General features: G+C 36.4%; 1 protein-coding gene across 7 annotated transcripts in view; it reads left to right on the plus strand.

Moving 5' to 3' along the window:
- Positions 1-18,414: 18,414 nt before the first annotated feature.
- LOC145662670 (putative fatty acyl-CoA reductase CG5065) overlaps positions 18,415-25,288 on the plus strand; it is a 323,802-nt gene continuing 316,928 nt past the window's right edge. For 3 of the 7 annotated variants that reach the window (XM_081728475.1, XM_081728474.1, XM_081728478.1), the window contains exon 1: positions 18,418-18,568. The gene's annotated coding sequence lies outside the window, so the exon portion shown is untranslated. Of the gene's footprint in view, positions 18,569-25,288 lie in introns of all 7 variants that reach the window. The other 4 variants (XM_081728473.1, XM_081728476.1, XM_081728477.1 and 1 more) reach the window with 4 other exon arrangements.

The following is a 25,288-nucleotide window of genomic DNA, read 5'->3' on the forward strand; positions in this document are numbered from 1 at the left end:
TGGGAAGGCGTAGAGGGGCTAGAAAAGAAGAAAAGAAGCATTATAAGAAAATGGAAAGAGGCAGAATGGATAAGAAAGGAAGGAAGCGAGAAACTTATGAATTGGAATAGTGGACTAAATATACATGATGTATGGAGAAAGATATTGGATAAAACAGAGAAGAAAGAAGAGGTAAAAACAGGTGCATTGAACAACAGATAGACAATTAAAAGTTTATGTTTTTCAAAAGTGAAAGTTATTCATACACAGGTGTGCCAATTAAAAGTTTAGCTCTTAAGTGAAAGTTGATCATTAAAAGTTGCATTTGTATTAATTAAAAATTGTTAAAGGAAAGGACGAATATGATTGGTTCATGGAATACCTCCTCTCACTTTAAGAAGTATATAAGCTGTAATCTTAGAAATTGTATTTCATAATGTGTCTGATGAAGGCAAAGTTAATTTGCCGAAACTGTAACGCTATTATTTATTAGTTAATATATGCTTTGGTCAGAATTTGTCTGTTAAAATATCACTGTTTCAAGCAATTCCAATGAAATCCAAAATAACGTTGTTCGGCTGTTTGCAAAAATGTGGCTCTGTAGTTACCAAATGGTTGTGGTTATTGAGACTCTCAGGATCACTATATCTACAATATATCACAGTTTCAGTCATTTTCATTGGAATTCAGGATATCACTATATTTGGCTGTTTTCAAAAAAGTGGCCTTGTAGTAATCAAAGAATCAGTGATTGGTGGTTATGCCCATTAAGACTTTTTCTCGGAATCACAATATCTACAACATCACGGTTTTCGTCATTTTGTCCGAAATCTCGAATGTAGTTTTCTTCGAATTTTTTTAAAAAGTGGCCTTGTAGTGGCCAAACGGCCAATGATTTGTGGTTGTGCCCATTGTGACTTTTCCTCAGGAACATCATATCTACAACATAACACGGTTTCAAGCAATTCCACCGAAATCCAATTTCCGTAAAGATTGTGCGGAGTCCTTTGTCATTTCGAAGGAGCGTTGACTCTGCAAAACTTTTCTCTCAAAAACATTATTTGACAAAAGTAGGGATGACGCAATTAGCATATGAGTTTGTTTTAAGAAACAATACGACTGTTTCCGTGTGGAAAACAAATAAAATAGTTGCAAAAAAAAAATGAAAGATGGCTGCACACCTTTAGAAAACGCCATACTAATATCGTTGAGAAAACCTGAAGGAACAAGTATATCACCTCCCAAAGTCCGGTAATACTTTTCTTAATTTATTACACGAAAACTACAAGTGATATAGCTGTCGTGTATATGTCATATGAAAGAGTATCTGAATTTTTTTAATGTATGAGTTCACAATGCTTCCATATAGGAAACATGTAACACAACATATGTCTAGACAGTAATAAAATTCTTGCCATACGCGTTGGAGCATATCCTGAGAAGCAGTGGTAGCAACTTCTTCAATCCTACGCTTGAGTTCTTCTACATTATCTTGTAATGATGGCACATATACACTATCTTTTTATGTACCTCCATACGGAGGGGGTGAGTCCTGGGGGTCCGGACCCCCCCGAAATTTCGACTTGTGTGTAAATTAAACATAATTTTAGGGGCAATTTTAGAGATTTTAATATAAAATACCCTCATATTAAGTTTTGACCCCTCCCGAAATAAATTCCTGCGTACGCTACTGCCCATAAGAAGAAGTTACAGGAAGTTAAATCCGGGGATCTTGGAGACCAGGTGTCGAAACACTGATCATTTTTCCCTGCTCGCCCTATCCAGCGTTGAGGTTACTCATTGTTCAGGAATTCACGAACGTCGTGATGATAATGGAGTGAAGTATAATTAGACTTCCTGCTTGGTACTTCTTTCTAGTACCTTGTAATAAACGTCCATTGCACATCTATAGCGTTCTTGTTTTTATCGAACTCCACACATAAAAACACGCTCTACACCAGAAGTCGCCATATTCACAACACGCCAACGCCAATGCCAACTGTAGTGAATGTGGGAACTATGAGCATTGCCTGAAAAATAAAAAAAAAAAGTCATTTGAGATACTCTTTCATATGACATGTACACGACAGCTATATCACTTGTAATTTTTGTGTAATAAAATACGGAAAGTGTTACTGGACTTTTGGGACACAGTGTATACCACGCACTTTGGGGTTTATCAGAACTGCGGTTACGGAGTTTTTGGAAATTACATATAAGCTCTTCAAAAGTACAAATTTAATTCACAAGAAATCTCGAATGCGGATGAGACAGGTTTCTCTACTGTGCATAATCCACCAAAAGTAGTCTATTTGCTACAAACGGTGTGAAACAGGTTGGATCTATCACCTCAGCGGAAAGAGGTAATAACGTTACTATGATTGCTCCAGTTAACGGTGTCAGTAAAAGCATTCTATCTTCTGTGTGTTCCTTAGGATATGTTTTAAGATACAATGCTAATGGGGGGGGGGGCTTCTGTTGGTTCATCTAGTGCAGTAACTCACAATAGTTGGTCAAATAGAGAAATGTTTCTTCAATGGTTTAAACATTTCGTTACACATGAGGGATCTCGCAATCGACCAGATCTCTTAATACTAGACAATCACAATAGTCATATTTCATTACGTCTCATAGACAAAGCCAAAGAAATTGGTGTAATAATTTTAACATTACATCCCATAAGTTACAGCCATTGGATGCAACTAATTTGATTTTATCAATACATTTTATTACAAAGGAGTAGCTGATTGGATTAATAATCTTTCTAAAACAGGGAAACGTTTAACTATTTATGATGTTGCGGGTACGGCGTACCAATGGGCATTTACTTTAAAGAATATACTAAGTGGCTTTAAAGTAACAGGAATTTTGCCCTTCAACTCATATTTTTCAAAATAATAAGCTTGTGTCAATTGAAATTCCTGTGGCTAACAGTTATAATGAGAGGACTTCTGTGGAAAATAGAGATGAAACTTAAGAGCCTTCATTTCAAATCATGCACTAGGAATCCACTATCAGCTAGAATTGTCATACCTAGAAGCTCTCTGAGAATGAATAATTTATATAGGAACTCCTTTAACATCTACATCAATCAGCGTAAGAGTGACACCTGAATTGATAATACCACATCCTCGAATTGAAGATTGCAGACCTAGCTAACGCGCGGTTAGTCCTTAGTACAGGGATGCAAATAACCACTCGCCCCGGACGAGTGGGCGAGTGGTTCATCGGTGCGGGCGAGTATTTAATATCATACCGAAGGTAAGTAAATGATTTCTATTGTGGGATATGGGCTAGTAGTTTCTTCTTGGGCGAGTAAAATTTTGTTGCTTATTTGCATCCCTGTCTTAACAGAAAAGCGTGCTCGAGAAAAAATCACAAACACACCAGAGAAGTCTCGTAAACTAAAACGAATCAAACAAACGCCTAAACATGTTAAATAAAATAAGAAAGGAAAGCGAAGTCAGCTTTTTTGAGTCTAGTAGCGAAGATTACGTAAATTTTGAGTTGGAAGCAAGGATGTTATAAAATAGAGGATCTTCCCTTTATGTATCTTCATCCTATGAACTCAATGAAGACAAAAAACAACCTAGCATCGTCTGAGCTGACACGTCTAATTGGCTACTCTCGCTTCTGCTATGACTATTGGCTCGAAACATTACGATCTTAGTGGCGCGGAGCGGGCAGAGTGGGCGTGGCGAAACTATGACGTATGGCTTCACGACTTTGTTGTATGGGCAGATCTATTTTATAATATCCTTGGTTGGAAGGTACTATGAACTTCGTCCGCTTGAAGAAATCATTAAAGATGATTTAAAATATGTTTTCGACAGATAATGGAAATATTTCTGTTGTTACTGGCGATTATATGTTAGTGAAAATTGTGGGAAAATTGTTTCGTGACAAGAACTGAACGAAATAAGGGTGACGGTTTTGACTTTAAAAAGTTGAAAAAGATGGCATAAACGGATACATTATAATTGAAGAAAATGTGAGTTATTTTCCATTGCATTGGAAAATGCTGTTTTGAAATTTTCAGTCAATGCACATTGGTGAAATAAAACGGTGTTCAAATCACGTATAATTTTCTGTAAATTTTTGCTATTACCGTCTTGGTTAATTTGTCAGTGTGTGGTTTTACTCGATGCTGTAGCTATACTAATTTGGCAGAACAACAACTTTGCTCTTTTCATTACTGCTATTGAAGAAACATCATTTGAGACAATTAAAGGAAAAATGATGTAAGCTAATTTTCAACAAGGTTTAGTAATAATCAGAGAATTAATTCTTCGCAATAAAATATATAAACTGGACGGTGAAGCACATCGTAACTCACTCACATGTAGACCCACGAATGGACTATGACGTGCCTTACCGTTATATTTAAAATATTTTGCTGAGATACATATACGAACGAAAGGTAATTTTTAGGAATGTATTTACTGGTATGGTTACATTCAGGGGCTACAGACATGTTTTAGGGCGAAGGTGGCGCCCAGGAGATATTTTGAAGAGAAGGTCAATTTTTCATTGAAAATGCCACTAGTCTACATTTAATTATGATGACAAAAAGCTCCGAAATTGAATGAATATAGCAAGCTATCTTGGTCTTCTCAGAACTGACTTCAATCTTCTGTACTACGTTTTTCTTTAGGTATCGGCACGAGCGAGTTTTCATTGAAACTCGACTCGACTCGAAACAGACATCTGTGAGCTCGACTCGAGAACTCGGTTCGAAAAATGTCCTCCAACTCGACTCGAAACTCGACTCGAATTTGACTCGAGTTTCGAGTCGAGCCAAGCCAAAACGAGCCAAATACTGTATTTAGTTTCAAGTACTTCCTTCAAGTATCCTACATAGACAATATAATTATTATCAATGATACTTACTACTACTACAACTTTTATAATAATAATAATAATAATAATAATAATAATAATAATAATAATAATAATAATAATAATAATAATAATAATAACACCGTGTATAAACATGAATGATAGGCGGTTTGTACCTGATTAAGGAAAACTAGTTGACTGCTGACCCCGTTAGTCGTGAAATCTAGGAGGCAAGGACATCGTTCACAAGGTTCTGGGTTTGAGTCCCGTAGGAGCAAGTATCCGAGCTCGTTAAAAAGTAGAGGGCGCCGTCCAAACATGTTCAAACCTGTTCGCCTCGGGTTTAGGGTTCTCAACGGCTCTAGCGGCTCGGCTCACAATTCATTCACTATCGAGCCGAGCCAACAGCTCTCCCAACCGAGTCGGCTCGAGCCGAAGCAAACCGAGCTCATGGCTCATCTCAACCGAGGCGGCTCGAGCAGCTCACTCAGTTGAACGTGAACCGAACTGAGACAGTTAACATTAACACCCGGGTTGGGCTTCTGCTTCTCAAAATTTCGACCGTACAGGTCTAAGCTTTGGTGATAAGAACTACAGTATATACCGGTACTTACATTGGTGCTAACGACATTTGAGGCTGTCTCGTTATAAAAATCCATTATCGTCTTGTTAATCAAGACGAGACGAGATGGGAGCAGTGTCTCATCTCGTGAGCAACACTAAAATATTCCACATTACTGCTTACATTTCTCATAGATTTCGCTTTCCACTCTAATCAGGCCATGATTTTAAAACGAGCGAGCCGTTTATCAAACTCGACTCAACTCGAAACTCCATCTCCAAAACAGTGACTCGGCTCGGAACTCGACTCGAGAAAACGACCTTTGACTCGACTCGAATTTGCTTCGAGTTTCGAGTCGAGTCGAGTTTTAGCTCGACTCGTGCCCATCCCTATTTTTCTTTCTTTCTTTTGGTGGGGGAATGGAAAATTAGGGGAAGATTCCGCTCAAGCATTTGTGGATTAGCATCGCTGTATATACATAACATGTAGACCCTAAGTGAATCCTTGAGGTCGCAGTATCTCAATGGTAGACTAGAGTCCCTGGTTCGATTCCAGCTCTCGCCAAGTGGACTTTGTGGTAGACAAACAACATGTGCGTCGGTTTCCTTGGAATCCTCCCGTTTCCTCCCACCTTTATCATTTCATTATTATCATCCATCTCATCACCATCTCCCGCAGTCACGGTGTGTAATAATGGGACGTTAAACTTAAAAATTGTATTAAAGTGGAAACGACATTACACACAATTGTACTCGTATGTAGGGAAAGTATGCATCGAGGATACGTGACGAGCACTGACACTGGTAACAAAAAGCAATAATTGATTTTCTTTTAATTTTGCAGAAAGGAAAAAAAATTGAATAGTGAAAAACACACAGGACGCACTTGGTCTGATTTCTGTACTACTTGAGCAGTGTATATATATGCCTGTCTGTATAATTAATTTTTGTCTATGCAGTGATTTTGAATTGACCGCTCCTGTTATCTTCAGCATCTTTGATCTCAGTGTTACTCCGCTTCCTCTGGTCACTATAGCTTTCACAATTTCCAGTGGAGCTGGGAACATATTCCTTCGTACCGGTAAATGTGAACAACAAGCATTTGGATAACAGATTTTATAGAAGTCATTTTCATGTTTGCAGAGACATTAGACATCTATACACACTAAGTGTACAGGGTTCGGAGTTCCAAACTTTCTATAACAAGGAACGTGATTAGAAGGAGTGCCCAATGACAACAGGATTCCTAACCTTCACATTGAAGAATCTTAATTGTATGTGCTTCTTATGATGACTTATGTAGCAGTCACTTTTACTGTACGTTATATGGTATTACTAGGCTACCTTGCTACTAGCTATTACATCTGCAGGTTTGCCGCTTGTATATACAGATTCCTGTAATATTCTTTTTAGAAAACACCGCCATTTTTATTGATTTTCTTTGGTATACTTAAGACTAATCTGCATTTAAATTAAAGAATGAATATTCATATTCTCTGATCGCAAAAGTTTATCCAACACATGATCCATGTACAATCCCGAAGAGTACAAGTATAAACCAAGCTCAATAATATTGTAAGACACAAGAACTGTTGTAACGCAACTATTTACTCGTCCACTAGTGGAACCTGGAATCAGCGAAAATACGACTCTGGCTACTATAGGTACTCAGACCGCCTTATGCAGAGTCGTTTTGACGTATGATTAACGTCATACTAAAGGCCTGACTACTCAGTGGTGCCAATTTAGCCTATTTTTGGCTAAATCTAGCCAGTGTGGGAATTGAAGTACTTCGAGGTGGGGGGAGTTAGTGTGAGCCAAAAATATACTTGTACTAAGAGTGTACTCTTGCAGCAGTGGTGTATACTGGTTTGATGGCTTGGGCTACCACTAACCTTTATAATACCTGTACATTATTATTATTATTATTATTATTATTATTATTTTTATTATTATTATTATTATTATTATTATTATTATTATTATTATTATTATTATTATTATTATTATTATTATTATTATTGTACTTTTTTCCACTTTATTATACAATCTCCAAAATAAGAAAAAACTTTACACCATCCTTTTATCAAGTAGATAAATATCATTTTCTCTTCACTAGCAAGACTTATCTTAGTATTACGGAAAAACGATCGTACATATCTACCTTTATTTGTTGCATGAAGTATCACTACATTTCGCATTGGATAGATGGTAACCCTACTAACCAGAGCAAATGGAAGCTGTCCGAGTAATAATGAACGCTGAACTAGGCGATTAGGAAAGAAGGAGTCTCAGTCTGTGAGAGCTACGCAAACTACTGTAAAACATAAAATTTTCGTTGCGTTAACGCAAATCGCTACGGAGCGAGGCTCGTGATGTTAAAAAACAATTCACGAAATGCACTGTCACTACTCGTATAATTTCCTTTTACTCTTCACTCACACCTAAGAAACCGATTTCAATAGAGGCAATTGCTTTTACCTGGTGATCCGTTCGTACGCGGTGGGCGGAGGTGGAGCGAAGAGGAATGCTCTGATACGATTCTTATTGTAGTAGCTAGAGAGTGATTTCTGCTGCGTTGTCATATTGAAGACTTAAATTCGCGAGACAGGCTGCGTGCAAAGAATTCAGTGGATCTTTCTAAATACATACAAACCTCAGAAACTTTTGAAAGAATATACTAAAGTATAAAATTATTAATATAATTTAGTTCATAGTATAACTTTATTTTGTAATATTCTAGGGCTGCTGCCGTTAGGCCCGGTAGTCCACAAAATACGCCACTGTCTTGCACACTGTGATAATTTCTCAACATATTCCAAAAGAAACTTGTACTCGCAGGAAAATAACTCTGTACAATATGGAATCGGTTATAATTTCTCAGTTCACAGTATTTTTCTCACAAAAGACTTGAAAAATCACTTTTCCTAATGTACATAGTGTATAAAAGATCTTGGGTATCCTCTATGAGAGTGTCTCCATTAAGTGTGCTCATAATTGTAATTTGTGTAATCACTAGAACACCACGCTAAATTTAAGTTACAAATATGCATAACCACAATTATTATGAATATTCATTCAAAGTAGTTAACCTTCTAGTTTAAAAGAGGTGTATTATACAAAAAAGGTAGAACAGATATTTGTTAAAAACTGTCTTATATCCATCGTTCACAGTAAAATAGCTTCCAACGAACATAGAACTAAACACGAGAGACTGAAACACACCTCAATCTGTTCACCGTTCAGGAAATGTTGCATTTTAGCGTTTCGGATAACTCACTGTACCAGTGGCGTATTTAGGATTTTGTTTCGGGGAGGGCTATGAACAATATGGGGAAGTAGGGGGGCATTTGCCCACCTGAGTTTGAGAATTAATATTTTAATCAATTATCTACTAATTCTGTACTAGGAAAAGCGTGAAACTCGTATGTCGGTGGAGGATCTTACCTCCCAGGCAAATCCGAAATGACACTCCTACAAACACACGTTGAATATTTGTAATCTCATTTCAACTTAACTGATTTCAATTTAGAAAAATGGAAATGTTCAGTTTTATCTGTGTAAGTTTTTACCTGAAAGAAAATGTTGAGACAAGTTGAAGCTGAAGTACACTGATTGCAGTTTCAATGGCAATAATTGTAGACTGGTGAATCTTATGTGATATAATACACACAACAATTTAACAATCTAACCTTTAATTGTATTCATAGAAGAAAAAGGAAGCATCTTCTTGACGTACCTAATTTCCCGGGCTTCGTATTTCCCCTCTCTTGATTTTCTTTAATTCAAACATTTACTTTTCTTTATAACTAAACGATGTAAATAATCCTTTGCTATAATAACTAAAGTCTCATTATGTTGATATCCGTGCAAGTTCGTGTGGAACATCAGTTTGGCTTATCAGCTTCTCTTAGTTTTGGTGTTACTGACGACGGCCGACTCAAATCACAACCAATAACGGTCGAAACTATGCTAGGAGAAACGAAAGAAAGTAGCAACCAAGTAAAAGAAACAGAAGAGTAGAATGGACGAAAGATAGAAAAAAGAACACAGTCCTTACATGGAATAAAATTGGACAAATACAGTAGGTATATTATTTGTGAACAAAGAGCATAAGAAAATGGAAAGTCAATGAAATTCTTAGAAATGGTGAGAAGGATTAATGTTATAACCCTTCTTGGAATGCGAAAAACCATCAAATTTATTTCGAGAGGAGCTTGAGCCCGATAACCCTCCCCCTAAATACGCCACTGCACTGCACTAAACTTTCTCGGAGTAGATTCTATTTCGACACAGATTCCTTATTAGTAATTTGAAAAACTGATGATTTTTATTTGTATATAAATTTAATTTGGGTCATTACCCAGTCCCCCTCCCCCCCCGCTAGAAATCACAAAGGGAACGAGGTTCCGCGGAATTGTTCACAGGTGCTTTCCCTCTTTCCCCCCCTTCAATTACCACACTGCATCTAGCCTATTTGGAGAGGCATTTAGCCATACAAATCTACAAAATGCTTATAACCTTAAATATAGCTTATTTTATGAAACTCTTTTCCCAGTTTTGGCTTTTTTATTACCCGCTAAATTAATTCTAAAAAATACTTTTTCTTTGAAAATAAAGTGTACTTTTTTTTAAAAAAAAAGTTATCCTATTTGTTATTATATATTATCGTATTAATTGATTTCTCTAGACAGAGGCCGCCTTATGCAGAGTCGTTTTGACGTATGATTAACATCATACTAAAGTTCAGACTAGCGCAGGAAACATGTTAGTCGGTCTCTTTAGTATGGCGCTAATCACGCGTCAGAACGACTCTGCATAAGGCCCAGGGTGTTTTATTACGCAATAAACACTTGCTTTTCATTCTTCTTTTCTCTCCCCGCCTACGGAGTTACGAGATTGTTTTTGTTTACTAAAGGAAACAAATAGGATTTTAGCCTAAAAACTCTCAATGCAATCATGATGATTCATGTGCTGAAAATTCGTACAATGGCAGGGTACACTAACTCAACCAATCCACAATCCAATGATGGTGCATCTAGTTTCAGCGCCACGGCTAGCTGTGACGTCATCGATGATCACTTATTTCAATTCAACTGATAATATGGTTGTTGGCTTTCGCAAACCAGAAGAGTTGTTGATGGATTTTATTACAATTTAAAGTCGTATGTTGCTTGTTATTTTTCAGCGAATAAAATCCAACATATCAAATTTTACTATAACTTACGTATAATCCTAGACATAAAAAAGGGATTTAAAATCTACAATGTGAGTTATATAGGTTGGCTGCTCAAAAATCTAGCCATTTTTGGCGTAAAAAGGCTTATTTCTGAAGATCATCTAGCCTATTTTCTTCAGAGGTTGTTGGCAACACTGTCTGCAGGAAACTTATGTTAGTCGATCACTTTAGTATGGCACTAATCACGCATCAGAATGACTCTGCATAAAGCCCAGAAGCTGTTGTCTGTGAATAATTTCTTGTTAGTCTTCACCTCAGGTAAATCCTATGAATGAAAATAAAGCAATTTTCTGTGAAAGCATAAAAATTCGTGTCATTACAATACAGTATTTCACAAAATGCTAATTGGGGCTGATTTTCAACTGTCACTTACGCTATTTTCTTTTTTATTCTGAACTAAATTTCCCACCCGACAATTTTGCTTGGTGACTTACATCTATGTTAATTCAGTATTAGAGAGTAATTTATACGCATGTCTGATTTAAAAACTATTTAGTTAAAATTCGTGATAATTTAATTAAATGAAAATCAAAGATGTTATAAAATAGAGGACTTGCCCATACCTATCTTGTCCCCTTAACTAGGTACTGCCGAAAATCTAGAGCAGCCTTTCCCAACCTTTTTCGACTTGCGGCACACTACGGGTGTAACTTGGATTCTCGCGGCACACTTATAGATATTATTATTTGTAAATATAAAATACCGTGGTATTTTTTTCTGTGGTTACTAATCTCCTTCTCACAGAGAAGAAAGCTCGATCACTGGTATTTCCCTGTGGTAAATTACTATGTAAACAAATCTCTTTTACTTTTAAAAACACAAATGTAGGTAATTTGTCGAAAGTATTGAATGATATTTTAAATTTTCAAGTTACGAAATAGTCTGAACAATAAAGAAGCAAAATGGTCATAACAATAACAAATACTTTTTTTCAACATTAGAAATGTACAGAAAAGTACATGAAACTTAAAATTGTAGATTCATAGTAGAGGTTCATAGTAATGTACAATACAAATATACCTTTTTCCCTGCGTTTTGCAATTTGATTGCTATAGAATTAATCATTTTGTTTCGATTTCCTCGCGGCACACCAGCGGCCCATTCACGGCAAACCAGTGTGCCGCGGCACACCAGCGGCCCATTCACGGCAAACCAGTGTGCCGCGGCACACCGGTTGGGAAACGCTGATCTAGAGTATCGCTAAACCTGATTGGATTTAGATTTCTGGGCCTTTCGCATATATAACCTTTTTGACTGACGGGTTTGATTGATGACGTCCCTTGGCGAGCACACTGTGCGGGGAAAGGGAAGGAAGTACCACTTCGGCATTTGTCTGGTGTGAATAAGGAAAACCAAGGAAAACTTCATTCAGGGTGGTTGGCCTAAAGAAGCGTTTTACACTTTTACGACTGAGTACCCTCCACCGGGAATCAAACCCGGGACCGTTCGCACCAAAGGCGAGAGCGTTAGCGACTACATTACGAGGGGGCACACTAAAACTCATTCGCTCCCCTCTTTTACGCCATTAATGTTTGCTCAAAACATTAGGTTCTCCGTATGTAAACATTTAGGGCCTTACGCAGTCATTTTGACGTATGATTAGAGTCATACTAAAAGTGTGACTATTGCAGGAAACATGTTAGTCGGACTCTTTAGTATGGTTCTAATCACGCTTTAGAATGACTCTGCATAAGGAAGGCCTGTAGCGTTTATTGGGCCTTATGCAGAGTCGTTTTGACGTATGATTAGCGTCATACTAAAGGCCAGACTACTGCAGGAAACATATGTTAGTCGAACTCTTTAGTATGGCACTAATAACGCGTCAAAACGATTCTGCATAAGGCCCATTGTGTTTATTTTTATTTACATCTTTGGTTTAACAAACAAAATGGTTACATGCACATTTTACGAGCTCGTGTTCCCTACTTTCAATGGGGCTCGCGTTCCTATTTCCATTGAGGCTCGCGCTCTGACGCTCTGGCTCAAGGATGTTATATAATAGCATCCTATTTTATAACTTCCTCTGGCTCTGGCTCTCATTTTCCTATGATTCTCGCATTCACTAGCTTCCTCATATCCTTCAATGAGGATCGCACTCAATAGGTTCCCTTGGAGCTCGCGCTCTCTAATTTCTTTATGGCACGCGCTTACTTAGGCTCGGGCTCACTAATCTCAATGGGACTCGTGCTCGTTCGCGCAGGCTCACTTCAGTCAACTGAGCTGAAGCTCGCTACCATCTATAAACCTCGAACTCACTGACATCAGTGGGGCTTCTGCTCATGTAGGATCCAGGTTCATTATCTTTAGTGGGACTCGCTATTATGTGGGCTCGGGCTCACATCCTTCAATGAGGCTCGCACTTACTAACCTAATTGCAGATCGCGCCTACTACCCTTAACGGAACTCACGTTCAATAATTTCGTTCGGGTTTGGAGGTATTACCCTTAATGAAGCTCGGACTCATTACTTTTAGTGGGACTCACGCTCACTCGAGCTCGGGTTCACTAACCTTAATTGGTTTGGGTTTACTTCTATCGCTACAGTTACTTCTATCGTCAAAACAACAGTTACAGAAACAATGCTTCTTGCAGCATACTATGCCTTTTTTCATTCTCATCTACAGTATGGCATAATATTGTGGGGAAATTCACCAGGTGCCCAGACTGTCTTTAAATGGCAGAAAAAAGCCATAAGAGCAATAAAAGGTTTAACTGATAGTGTATCGTGTAGACAATATTTTACGGATTTACAAATTATGACAGTTCCCTCTCTATATATATTTATAGTTGTCTTATGTAAGTTAAAGAAAATGAGAGCAGTTTAGATTATCGTAATAATATCCATTCATATAATACTAGACATAAAGATGGCTTAAATACGCCTTATATTAGGCTAAGTATAACACAAAGCAGTAATAAATATACAGGAATGAAACTATATAATACATTGCCAATGCATATACGAATGATGTGTGATAATGATTTCAAAAAATACTGTAAATCTTTTCTTGTAAGTAATTCTATTTATAGCATCAACGAATTTGAAGACAAGTGAAAATTGTAACTTTTTCTTTTCTTTCTTTGTATATATTTATTTATATGCTGACAATGTCTATTGCAAGAAATGTTGTTTAATGACAATAAATACTCTATTCTATTCTATTCTCATTGTTTGATAATAATTTTCAAGAAACAGCATGACGATATTGAAGTTTCTAACTTTAATTTATAGGACATTGATTGTAAGTTGAGGCAACAAAGACGGCATAGTAGCCTTGGCGAAACCGTGACGTATGGCTTCATCAATTTGCAACATAGGCATATCCTCTATTTTATAACATCTTTGATGAAAATAACTTAAGAGGAAATTGAAGGGCACAGATGAACGATTAGCATTCCTGCTTTACTATCGTAAGTTTGAGAATCTGGGGCATTATTCCGTACCAGTTTTCGCAAAATTTGCAGACCTAAAGGAACGCAAAATAAACGTGAAGAATTTTCGGTACTGAATCTGAGAAAATTTGCAGGGTGATAAATGATTCCAAAACGTAAAATTTGCGCCATTGACGTCAGATCGCAAAAACAATATATGATAATTGAATATAGCAAACAGAAACGAAAATTTTGCTTTGTATTGACGTAAATCAACATGGATCGAGGTTTATAATCACTTGGCAATATAGAGTTGGGAATTTATGACTTAACCTAAGCAAAATTTACAGAGCGCAATGCAAAGCAAAAATCAATATTATCGCTGGTATGTCAATTATGGCAAACTAAATCAAAAATTTTTGTTCACACAAACTGTTACGGAATATTCCCTACTTCCTTATTTCCATAGCTAAACAAAGGTAAAAACTGAGATAAAACTTTTAATATTTTCAAAAATTGTTTTTCATGTTCCATTTTTAATTGTCTATCGTGCAAAAGATTCCACTGTTGTAATTAGTTAGGTCAGTATATAAGAATCATGAAAAAATAAAAAGCGAATATCGAATCATTTATCTGTCTGTCTGTCTGTTTGTCTCTCTCTCTCTCTCTCTCTCTATCTGAGAATACATATGCGAATGTGATGAGCGAACTCAACTCCTTTGACTGGATCCGAAATTTTATCGCTAATTTCTGGGGTGCTCATTCAGTTTTTTTAGACATAACTTACGCTAACTGCAGGGAACCAAGCTCACTCCCCACCCAGGATCGGCCCCTATGCTTTGCACCAACTTCATTCATATCACCTTACTATAATATATCTAGATAACTATTGTAATATAATATAATATATGGTGCACGGGTGCTCAGTGGTAAGGCGCCTATCTCTGCTGAGTGTAGTCCCTGGTTCGATCTCCGATCAAGTAAGTTTGTGATGGACAACTTTGTAACCGTGGGAATTCTCGGGGTATTTCCATTTCTTTCCACAAGCTCATTTCACTAATTTCCCATCATCATTAATTTGCCTTAATCATCCGTTCCTTGACCTAAAGGAATAAAGATGAGACGTTAAACTGAAAGCTTTAATTTCGTTTCATTTATAATATAATATAAATAAAATGCGGGACTGTTCACAAGGAAAATTATTTTTATTTCGTACGTAATTATGGGTTTGATATTAAACGGAGATCTGCCCGTATTAATACTTGAAACCGATTATTTTATCAAAATAGACAAAATACAAAATCCTAAGCCAGCTCTTTCTAAGGTATTTGGACTTGATTGTTATTGTTTTATCCTCATCATCATCATCATTACTTTCATACTCATTTCCCGCGGCGAAAACCAGTAGCGTAGCGTCGTATTCCGAAATGGGGATGCCAAAGTTAGTCACTTGTGTGATACAATACTACTACAATCAGCAATACTTAGCTATTCCGACGGGAAATATAGGGTTATAAAAAATTAGGAAGAGCCCCCCCCCCCCTAATCGGTGGCCTAGTGGGACATACAGAAGCAAATGCGTGGATTACGTTAGAAGCCAATAAGCAATTGTCTCAGTTCCTTCTTGCCACTACCGTTGTGACGAGAAAACTCGGCCCTACTGTTGTATGAACATTGTTTCCAGTATAGTTCCCTTAATTTCTTTCTCGTGGGTATCTTCTTTTACCACATACCATACTTCAATCTCGTTCTTAAAGTCATCTTGGGTCCGGAACTCAAACATCCATTCGTGAATATTGGCCTGAGTGTATACGTATATGATTTGAAAATGCAAATAGAAAGTATTTAAACCAATTCTGGGGGTCTGCTTCTATGTATGTATTTCGTTGTCACACAACCAGATACTGAAGGCACGGGCGCAAATCTGTCTTTAACATTCGGGAGACGGGTAAGACCGTTCCCATTTATATGTATTTTTAAGCGATGTTCAAAATATTTATGAAGTTGAAAAACAATGCTGTGGAGGATCAGGGGAGCAGAGTTGTCTTGAACGTTGGGAGGAGGGCAGATTTGAGGGAGGAGGGCATATTTGAGGCTTATTCTGGTGAGGGGAGATGAGACTCATGTTACGGTAGATGAATTTGATTTCTCAGGTGAGCCTGTTGTATATTATATACCAGACGTTGTAGATGAAATTGTGGTACATATCTGTATTACAAAACAGTGCCGTGAACACATTCTGAAATCTGAATACATGCTCATTTATAATTGATATGTTTCTACTTACGCTTCCACAATGATATACATTAAAATTTTAGGACACTTGTTTTGTAATAATATAAATAATGACTTCCTTAAAACTATGAAAGAAAATGAACTATGTATGGCTCAACAATACTCTTATTTGAGCAAAATTATGATGATCACAAGAGAATTATAGGAATCCTTACAGGAATTAAACAAACAGTTGAAAATAGACTAATAATAATTAATGACAATGAAATATTAAAGAATACAATTCTTTTTTAAAAATAAGTCAAGGGTCATCAGTTTCATCTCACTTTCTTTTGTGGCAGTCTTATACAAATCATCACAATTTCAAATCGGATTATTGGGGGACATGTTCCCCTCATCTCCCCGGGATATGTGCCAGTGACTGAAGGGCCCATGCAATCTTTGCGAGGGGCGGGGAATGCTGGCTTTCTTGGCCTACCAGATTGGTGACTGTGATTCTACAGAATGCTTTATATTTTTGCTTATGTGTGTGAGCTCCCTCAAAGAGTTTCTGGTCACGCCACTGGACATACTATGTATTTATGATGAAAATTAATAGTTTGCCTTTAATTACGATGCATTTAATTACGATTAAAACATAACTATCTTTATACTATTATTTAAATAACCGACATGCTTCAAAAAGGCATTGAACTAACCATTTCTGTTTTGTTCTATTTCCTTGATGTTAGCGCCACCTCTGGTGCTTGGGGTCCAGGGTTCGATCCCAGCCCTCACCAAGTGAACTTTATGGTGGACAAACACCGTGTGCGTGGGTTTTCTCGGGGTTCTCCCGTTTCCTCCCACTTTCTTCATTCCACCATTTCATTCATTACTCATCATCACCGTCTCCTTTAGCCTAACCGGCATAACCGTGGGACGTAAAACTCAAAGATTCCATTTCATTTTTTATGTTAGCGCTCGTACGTTCTGTACAGAAACTATAGCTTAATTCAAAATATATAGAGCTGGATATACTTGAATATGCCAGCGTATATCTAAAGCAAAATGTAGAGTTGCAAGGGGTGAGGAGGGTAAGAAAGCAAGTAGTTGGGCATCTGCATTCGACAGAAAGCAGACGAAAACCCCGATGCTTGCAGTAGGCCTGGAAGCCCAAGGAACATAGCGTACGACAAGAGGAAAGACAGAAAATGTGACACGCATTTGTATGTTCCGCTTGTCAAAGTGAGGCGAGAGAGCGCATCCAGAAGATTGCAGTGGAAATAATTGTAATAATTACAAGCAAACAATTTATATATAATGAAACACGTACTTTTTCTTATTAACAGGGGATGCCGGGCTTACCGGCGTTCCCTTTCGCTACGCCGCTGGCGAAAACTGAATCGCTTCGACTGCGGACGATGCTTTACTTACACAAGTTCTGATGAACAATCCCAGAATGTTGGGATCATTCGCATCATTTCGTCATTTCCCATCATTCCCATCTTCGCAATTCTCAGATCGGTATTAGTGGAGGGAGTGGGATTCATTTACAGGTGCTAGTAAATTCGCATCCGCAATTGCAGTCAGATTCAGTGAAAGCACCTCAATTCGACGTAATTGTCATATCAAATTTAACTATTACTACAGTACTAAAATTCTATGAACCTATCGGGAGTAAACATTGAATATTCATGGGACATCCAATGAATATTCTCTTAATTTCCATTACATATCCCAATATCCCTAATTAACTCTGTGTTTATTTAATCATTTAACATAAAATCATGGTCACGCATTCGTATCTTGACTAGAACCGAATCCATATGTCAAATTACTAATACTTCAAATTAGCTCCGTGGCTTGAATATTCTAAACGCTATGCAAGAAGTAAATGTATATTGTATTACAAAACTTTCACCACTTTCAAGGCATAAGGCATGTTGTTCACTTACCAAGAAGAAAGCAACAATTCTGTCACGTAAGAAATAAGGCAACGTTTTCACTCTTTATTACGTATTATAATACTTATGTATTGCACACACTTCCTACCAGCATTTTCTATCGATCGTCTTACGCTACTTTTAAATTCAAAGAATGCATCTATAGACACATCATTTTACAATATGGTTAAAGAGAATGTAGATTAATGTGAAAATTGTCACTGTTAGTGACTGACTTGTCGTATGTCCTGGCAACGCTGTAGTCTACACCCATTCTGCCGTCTGCTTCAGTGTCGTGCGGTGCGCAGTGCATAGGCAATGGCTTCTGATTATCGGTGGTGAAGATAGTAGAGTAGTTGTCAAAATAGCTGGTGAATATTCTTGACAGAAAACAAGCATATTGAGGAATAAAGTGTTTAAAGGTAAGTGAGAAGAAACATATTAGCTGTACGAATAGCAGAAGAAGATTCCTTGAACCGAGTTTTGTATAATTTTATTCGATTGGCGACAATCATGTGGTGCTGAAGAAAAAAAAAAAAAAAAAATTTTCTTAGGAGATTGATTTTGTGTTGTAGGAGTGCATCATCATGCATATTGAATGCAGGAATCTCGTGGCATCATACTATCGGTATTCTGTGTATGAGAGCTAACATAATAATAAAATTGAAACATTGATTAACTGAAAGTGACAGTTTACCGGGTAAACCTCAGGCTAGTCGAATATGTTATAATGTATGAAACCATTAACGCAATTCCAATAGAACTATTTGTGTATATTGATTTGTTTTGATCCACAAATGTTGATTCTTGACCCTTGTATGCATACTAGGGAAAAATATACTTAAGTTCATTTATTATAAGAAAGTACTACACAATTTATATAGTATGCCTAGTAACGAATTTGCCATTTTTTAAAAAATATTCTATATGTATATATTTTTTCCTTGTAGCAGTTACAATCAACTCTTTTTAATGAAAACGTGACAGCTAGAATTTGATTTGCAGTTTTTTTTTTCTATTACAATAGAACGAGTCAGTAAGTAGCGTTTGCACTCGTGCTTCGAGTCAAGGGACGATTCGATATTATTGCATGTTTAGTCTCAGAACTTTTGCACGCAAAAAGCACGAGTTCCTTATCGAAGCCATACTGTCTGCACCACGCATAACCAAGTGTTTGAGTGGTCATGTTAGCAAGTACACTACAAATGTCACAAAATTTAAATAAGGTTAATGGACAAAAAGGAACTTGGGATTAGTATTTTATGTAACAATCTGTCGCGACTTTATATTTGAAGTTGTTCTTGGACTGATTATAATACTGTTTCACCCTTACATATTTAGGCACGTAAACACTTTTATTACTGATTCAACTTTAGCTTGCGATATAAGAACTCATAGTGTCGCTTATTTACAATGGTTGATGTGGGTGGGGTGCGATTTTTTTCCCTTCTCGCCCTAAATATACAGTGAAACCTGTCTATGTTGGCCACCATCGGTTCCATCAAAAAGTGGCCAGCTTAGACAGGTGGCCAACTTACAGAAAATAAGTGTGATTTGTGTATTTTTAGAATAGGATTTCTAGTATTACTTGATTGTAAAATTTTAATAATCAGTGGTACGACAGCTACTTATAAATAATGTATATAGAGTAATCATAAAAATATACAGTCCTAGAAAATATTACTATAGTATGTTTAATATATGTGCATACATTTCTCTTTCTGAAAACTAGTCTGGTACATTGGATTATTCGCATTGAAAACACAATAACACAAACAACAATGAAATAGAAGTGTATGTGCGCAGTTTATTGAAACTGATATTATAGCACACTGAGTTATTCAGATTGAAAACAAGAAAAGCTAAGTTATAAATTGAGAAATTCATATGCAATTTATATGACTTGAATGGTGGTTCATTCTAGACGTATTTGTTTTATTCTTTTTGGCAGATATGCACATTCTGATATTGTAGTTAACTACCTCTTGTTAATGAGCTAGAAGTGTTTCCCTCAGAGCAAAAGATGTTTTGAGAAAATCTTGATTGAATTCATATCTCAAAAACTCCACTATCTTTTGACAAGCCGACAGGTGCCAATAGTTGACAATTGAGATGGTTAGTTTTAACCTTGAGAATTTTCCGGAATTACTAAAGCTCCCCACTGATGAGAGGAGTTGATATAGCTAATGGTTTTACCAAAACAGACAGGGTAAACAAATGCGTACAACCATTTCCTGAATTCCTGTACGTGCTTTTTCTTATTCATCCCTTTATGAGGGTAGTGTTCTGGTCATTGACCTCCAAGAACAAATCGTGCGAATCTATACTTCTTTGTGTCCAGTCACAAATACAGAACATCTGCCTCTCATATGGGAATTCGAAAGAGTTAAGAAAAATAACTAAACTGTATTTTGCGTGGCCAAGATACACAGAAAATTTATCATTATCGTCATAGGGTAAACATTGCTTCAGTGTGGCCAACTTCCAAGATAGACAGGTGGCCAACTTATATAGCAGTAAGTAACGAATGTCTTATGGGAAAATGCAGGTTCAAGACGAACTAGGCCAAGATAAGCAGGTGGCCAACTTAGAGAGGTGGCCAAGTTGACAGGTTTCACTGTATAATACAAAGGGACTATTTAGCGTTTTGCCTACGTATTTCACAAATCCAACAGTGTGTTTAGTATGGTTAGTATAGTTTGTATAGTGTGATCGTAATAATAAATAACAGTTGGAATACTCCCCTTAAGTGTCTTTTGTCGTAATCTGTACCTAATAGTGGCGTGTTTTGAAGTTCGAGAAAGAAAAATAAGAGAATCGTAGGGTTGCGTTAGACAGTCGCAAGCAGCTATAAATACATTTCACAGAAGTTACGACTCTTTCGAAAGTACATGAGGTCGAATTTTAAAAACTCCATAGAACCCTCTAAAAAGAAATGTTTTGACTGACGATTTTTTGTTTGTTAGTTTCAATAACTTAACGAGCATGCCAAGTTTTGAGTTTTTTCAATTTAATGTACCTAACCTCGGAAGTTTTTCATTGCAGAATAACCCTCTTTGACTAACGAGAGCCCTCAGTCTGGCGATACTCAGTTTCAAAAGGATGCAAACATGTCAAATTTCATCATTGTAGTCCTATGGGGAAGGTTTTTCAGTTCCCCATAAAAACCCACTAAAGTTTGAAATTTTTATTTTGGTAAATTTCTTAGGTAACAGTATCAAAAATCTACAAGCATGCCGAATTCGAAATTCCAGTTACCTAAAACATTAAATTTAAACGTAAATTTAAATGACACGGGATTTTTTAAATCAGTCCTTTTTACCTCCTAAAAGTGTGATATACATATTTTTACTATTTTCGTGTTGGTGTCTTAAGTCTATGAGCATGTCAAATTTCAACTTTCTACGGCAACCGGAAGTACCCGTGATACTATGTCAGTGAGTCTGTTCATATAGCTTTATGTTTTTAATATATGTATAACTGTAAAAAATATTAACTGGAGACAGCATTTTTTCCTCTATTTTGAGAATTATCCATATATAAACCTACGTATATATTCACATATTCGTAGATTATTATCTGGGTTCAGTTCACTCTTAAGATATCAAGAACAGTCGTGTCAGAGGGTTATTGTCAGTGCCTGAATTGTCACTTTTTAGGGATATAGACGAATATCGTATGTATGTTTTTGTTAGGATGCTCCTTTTTTCCTCACTTCTTCATCATCCCTGAAATTAAAGTTGATGACAAGGTTCTAGATTACTGGTCCCCCTTCGTATTGAGCAGTAATAAAGACAGAAAACAGCGTGCCCTGCGGGGCCCTAACCCGCCTTCACTCGCTAACGCTCGCTCGACAATACTGTATAAGTTAAATGTATAAACTTTAGTACAGAAAGAAACCTACCCAGGTACTAATCTACATGGGGGACCAGTAATCTAGAACCTTCTCAAGTTGATTATCGTTTGTGTTTATCTTTTAGGTTACAAGCCATAACCTCGAACCGTAAAACATGTTTGCTTGTACATAATTAGGGAGCAAATGGATTCATTAAGGTGCTGTTCTTTATAACCTTACAGAGGATTATGTTTTGTATACGTCAGAGGAAACTATTTTAATTGGTTCATTCGTTTCGAAATTACTGGCAAAACAATGTATAGGGCTGAGCGACTAGTAGCTGTGGGTTGATGGAGTGCGTTAACTAATACTTAAATTTACAGTATTACAGTAAATTTCCTTTTGCCTTAATTACTTATCGAGCGTATGGAACACATTGTAATACCTCAATGTTTCTCGTTATTCTTTCCTCCAATATTTCGAGAGGTATACTCGGTTACTCTTTCTTAGGGGCACACGATGGCTTAAGCCCTTTTTACAACAACGATCTTCACATTCATTTTTTGTTACCACTTGTAGTTATAAAATAATAGTATGGGAAATTAGAGAGATGGTCATAAGTCTGGAAAAAATGTATTCAACATTCATAACTATCTCTGTTGATGCGCACACACACACTAATAATAATAATAAATAAATAATATAATATAATAATAAAATCAAGTAGTAAAAAGTACTTAAGATATTGTGCTCATGAGGGGAAAAATGACCAAGTGTTTCACTCGAAATATTAGAGAAAAAGATTGATTAGGATCATTGCTAGGTGAGTGAAGTATTCCATTTGCTAGTTTTTATTTATTTATTCATCCTCTAGGAAGATGGGAAAAATTTTCCTGCTGATTTGACTGTGCACGGTGATTGCACAGGTACAGATTGTGTAGCGATTAAGCTTTGGGTTTTGTAATGTTGACAAATAGCGTTCGCGTTACTTAATAAATAAATCAATAAATAAATAAAAAAAAAAAGAAGACTATGAAATTTGCAGGTCAGGACATTTTATTGAAGTATAAAGCAAGTGAGGAATTGCACCGTGAGCTCACTACAAATTTCTTACCTGAATTAACGATTTGATCATATAAAGGCGTGACATGATCTTGGTGTTTTTCCTTGCTGCAAATACTATGGCAGTAGCTCTGATCACCTGTACAGTAAGTGTTGTGTTCTGCCGAGATATTTCCCTTTGGTTTTACAATTGTGGATCCTAAACCTTAACACGTAAATCTCGCATACCGTCCTTTGTTTGATTTGTGATTTTTTAAAAAACGAAAAATCTAATGAAGGAGGAAAGTGGTGCCAATTTTGCTTAGCCATATAGTTCGTTAGTTATTACTCTATCATACAATTGGTTATTACGGATTTAAACAAATGTATATTCTGTCCCGCTGTGACCCACGAAAGCCTGTAACTGGTCAGATGCACACATTAAATTGGGTGTTGCGCAGGCACCGCATCGACTCTCTACAATTATTTCTAGCTTCCTAAGACCGGGTTTTACAATCTGTCGATTTAATTAGCTCACAAATTTCCGCATTGAAAACTCTGTGTACATATTTTTTACTTATCAAAGATTGACTCGGTGCATATATTGAGATCTGTGTTACTTTTTTTTTTATATATATAGATATATTACTATTTTACATAAACTTCCTTTCCACTCAGTTTTAAAATTCTTAGTTTCGACGTTTCTTATCCGAAGAAAGATGTTAGTTTATATTTTGTAATAAATGTCGCACGCCATTTTCAGATCTTGGAGTAAAGGAAGTAACAATTAACTGATTAGAAGGCTTACTTTAAGCATCCACCAAGTGATTTCTACGTCATCTTAAAAGAAACTAATTTCACAATCCTAATTTAGTTCCATTTACAAAAAAGTAATCTAAATTAGATAGTGGGCGCCTTGTGGTTATTTATCTTAATATTAACAATACTTTAAGGTAGAGTGTAAATTATTAGCAAATCAGTTTACAGCATGTGGCGTCAGATCTTATCGTGAAAGTGGTAATCGACGAAGGAAGATCAGATAATTAAGTATATTATAACATATGGAGACATCGTTTTCTGAAAAGTCAATATCTGCTGTCTAGTTCAGTTTTGAATATTTAGAACATTTCATTAGAACATTAGAATATTTCACTAATTAACATATTTAATTATATTAGGTAGTAATCGTAGATTTGGAGCTTCCTTTGTATCATTTTAAGAATTTTCTCTGATGACCATTTATAATTTCCTTTTTATTGTAGAGAATTTCCGACATTTGTAATTTTGGTAAGCATTTCTGGTGGAAACTTGTTATATTTGGGAAGAATATTCCTCCAATAAATCTGTAACAATGTGCTATAGAAAAGTAGATTATATTCCTCTTCGCCAATAATCCGAATCCGTATAACACAAGTTTGGAGACAGTGTATGAAGACTCATGGCTTTCACAAGAGGAGAAATAAATTAGTTTCCTTTTAAATAAAATGTGAAAGTGAGAAATTGATTCTCTATTTATTACCGAGTTGTGAATCTCAAAGCAGATTAAAAAGCAATATTTAGTATTCATATTATGTCCACACTATGTTGGATCTGAGTGTGGATAGTCTCCAGATTACTATGCTTTTTTTCACATTATCGCTGGGAGAATCGGTTTATTTTTATTGAAGCCACTCAGAACATCTGAGAATCTCTTTTCAAGAAAAGTAATATGACTCATAGTTCATGTATTAGGACTTCTTCCTTGCTGAAAGATTAGCTTTTCAATATTTAGAACAGCTGGGAACCCATGTGGTTCATGTCCTAGATTAACCTGTAGAAAGATATTAATTTACAAATAAACCGTACACACAAGAATAAAAGTAATTTTCTATTTTCATCAGGGTTTGAAAAAACCCGGGCTTTTTTGAAAAAGCCCAACCCACCTGGGCCCATATGGGTTTTTTCGGGTTTAATCGGGTTTTTTCAAAATATTTCTCTGTCTTTGGGGTAAAAGTGTTAAAATGTGATTTATATTTCAAGATTGTCATTGTCACAACTTGCAACAATTTTCTATTCCCTGCTAGTTCCCTCCGGAAAGCAAACCCGGGTCCCACGCCGAAGACGCGTACATTAACCGCATAGCCTGAAGGAGCTCGGCAGACAAACGAACAAATGTAGATCAACTCATCCAGAAGCCTGACTGACGTTCGCCAAATATGAATACCAAAAGGGGTCTATGAATTTAAAACAAAGATACAATTCATGTTGTATGAAATAAATGAATGGT

This window comes from Thermobia domestica, chromosome 10, assembly GCF_964235325.1.
Source record: "Thermobia domestica chromosome 10, izTheDome1.hap1.1, whole genome shotgun sequence".
Lineage (NCBI taxonomy): Eukaryota > Metazoa > Arthropoda > Insecta > Zygentoma > Lepismatidae > Thermobia > Thermobia domestica.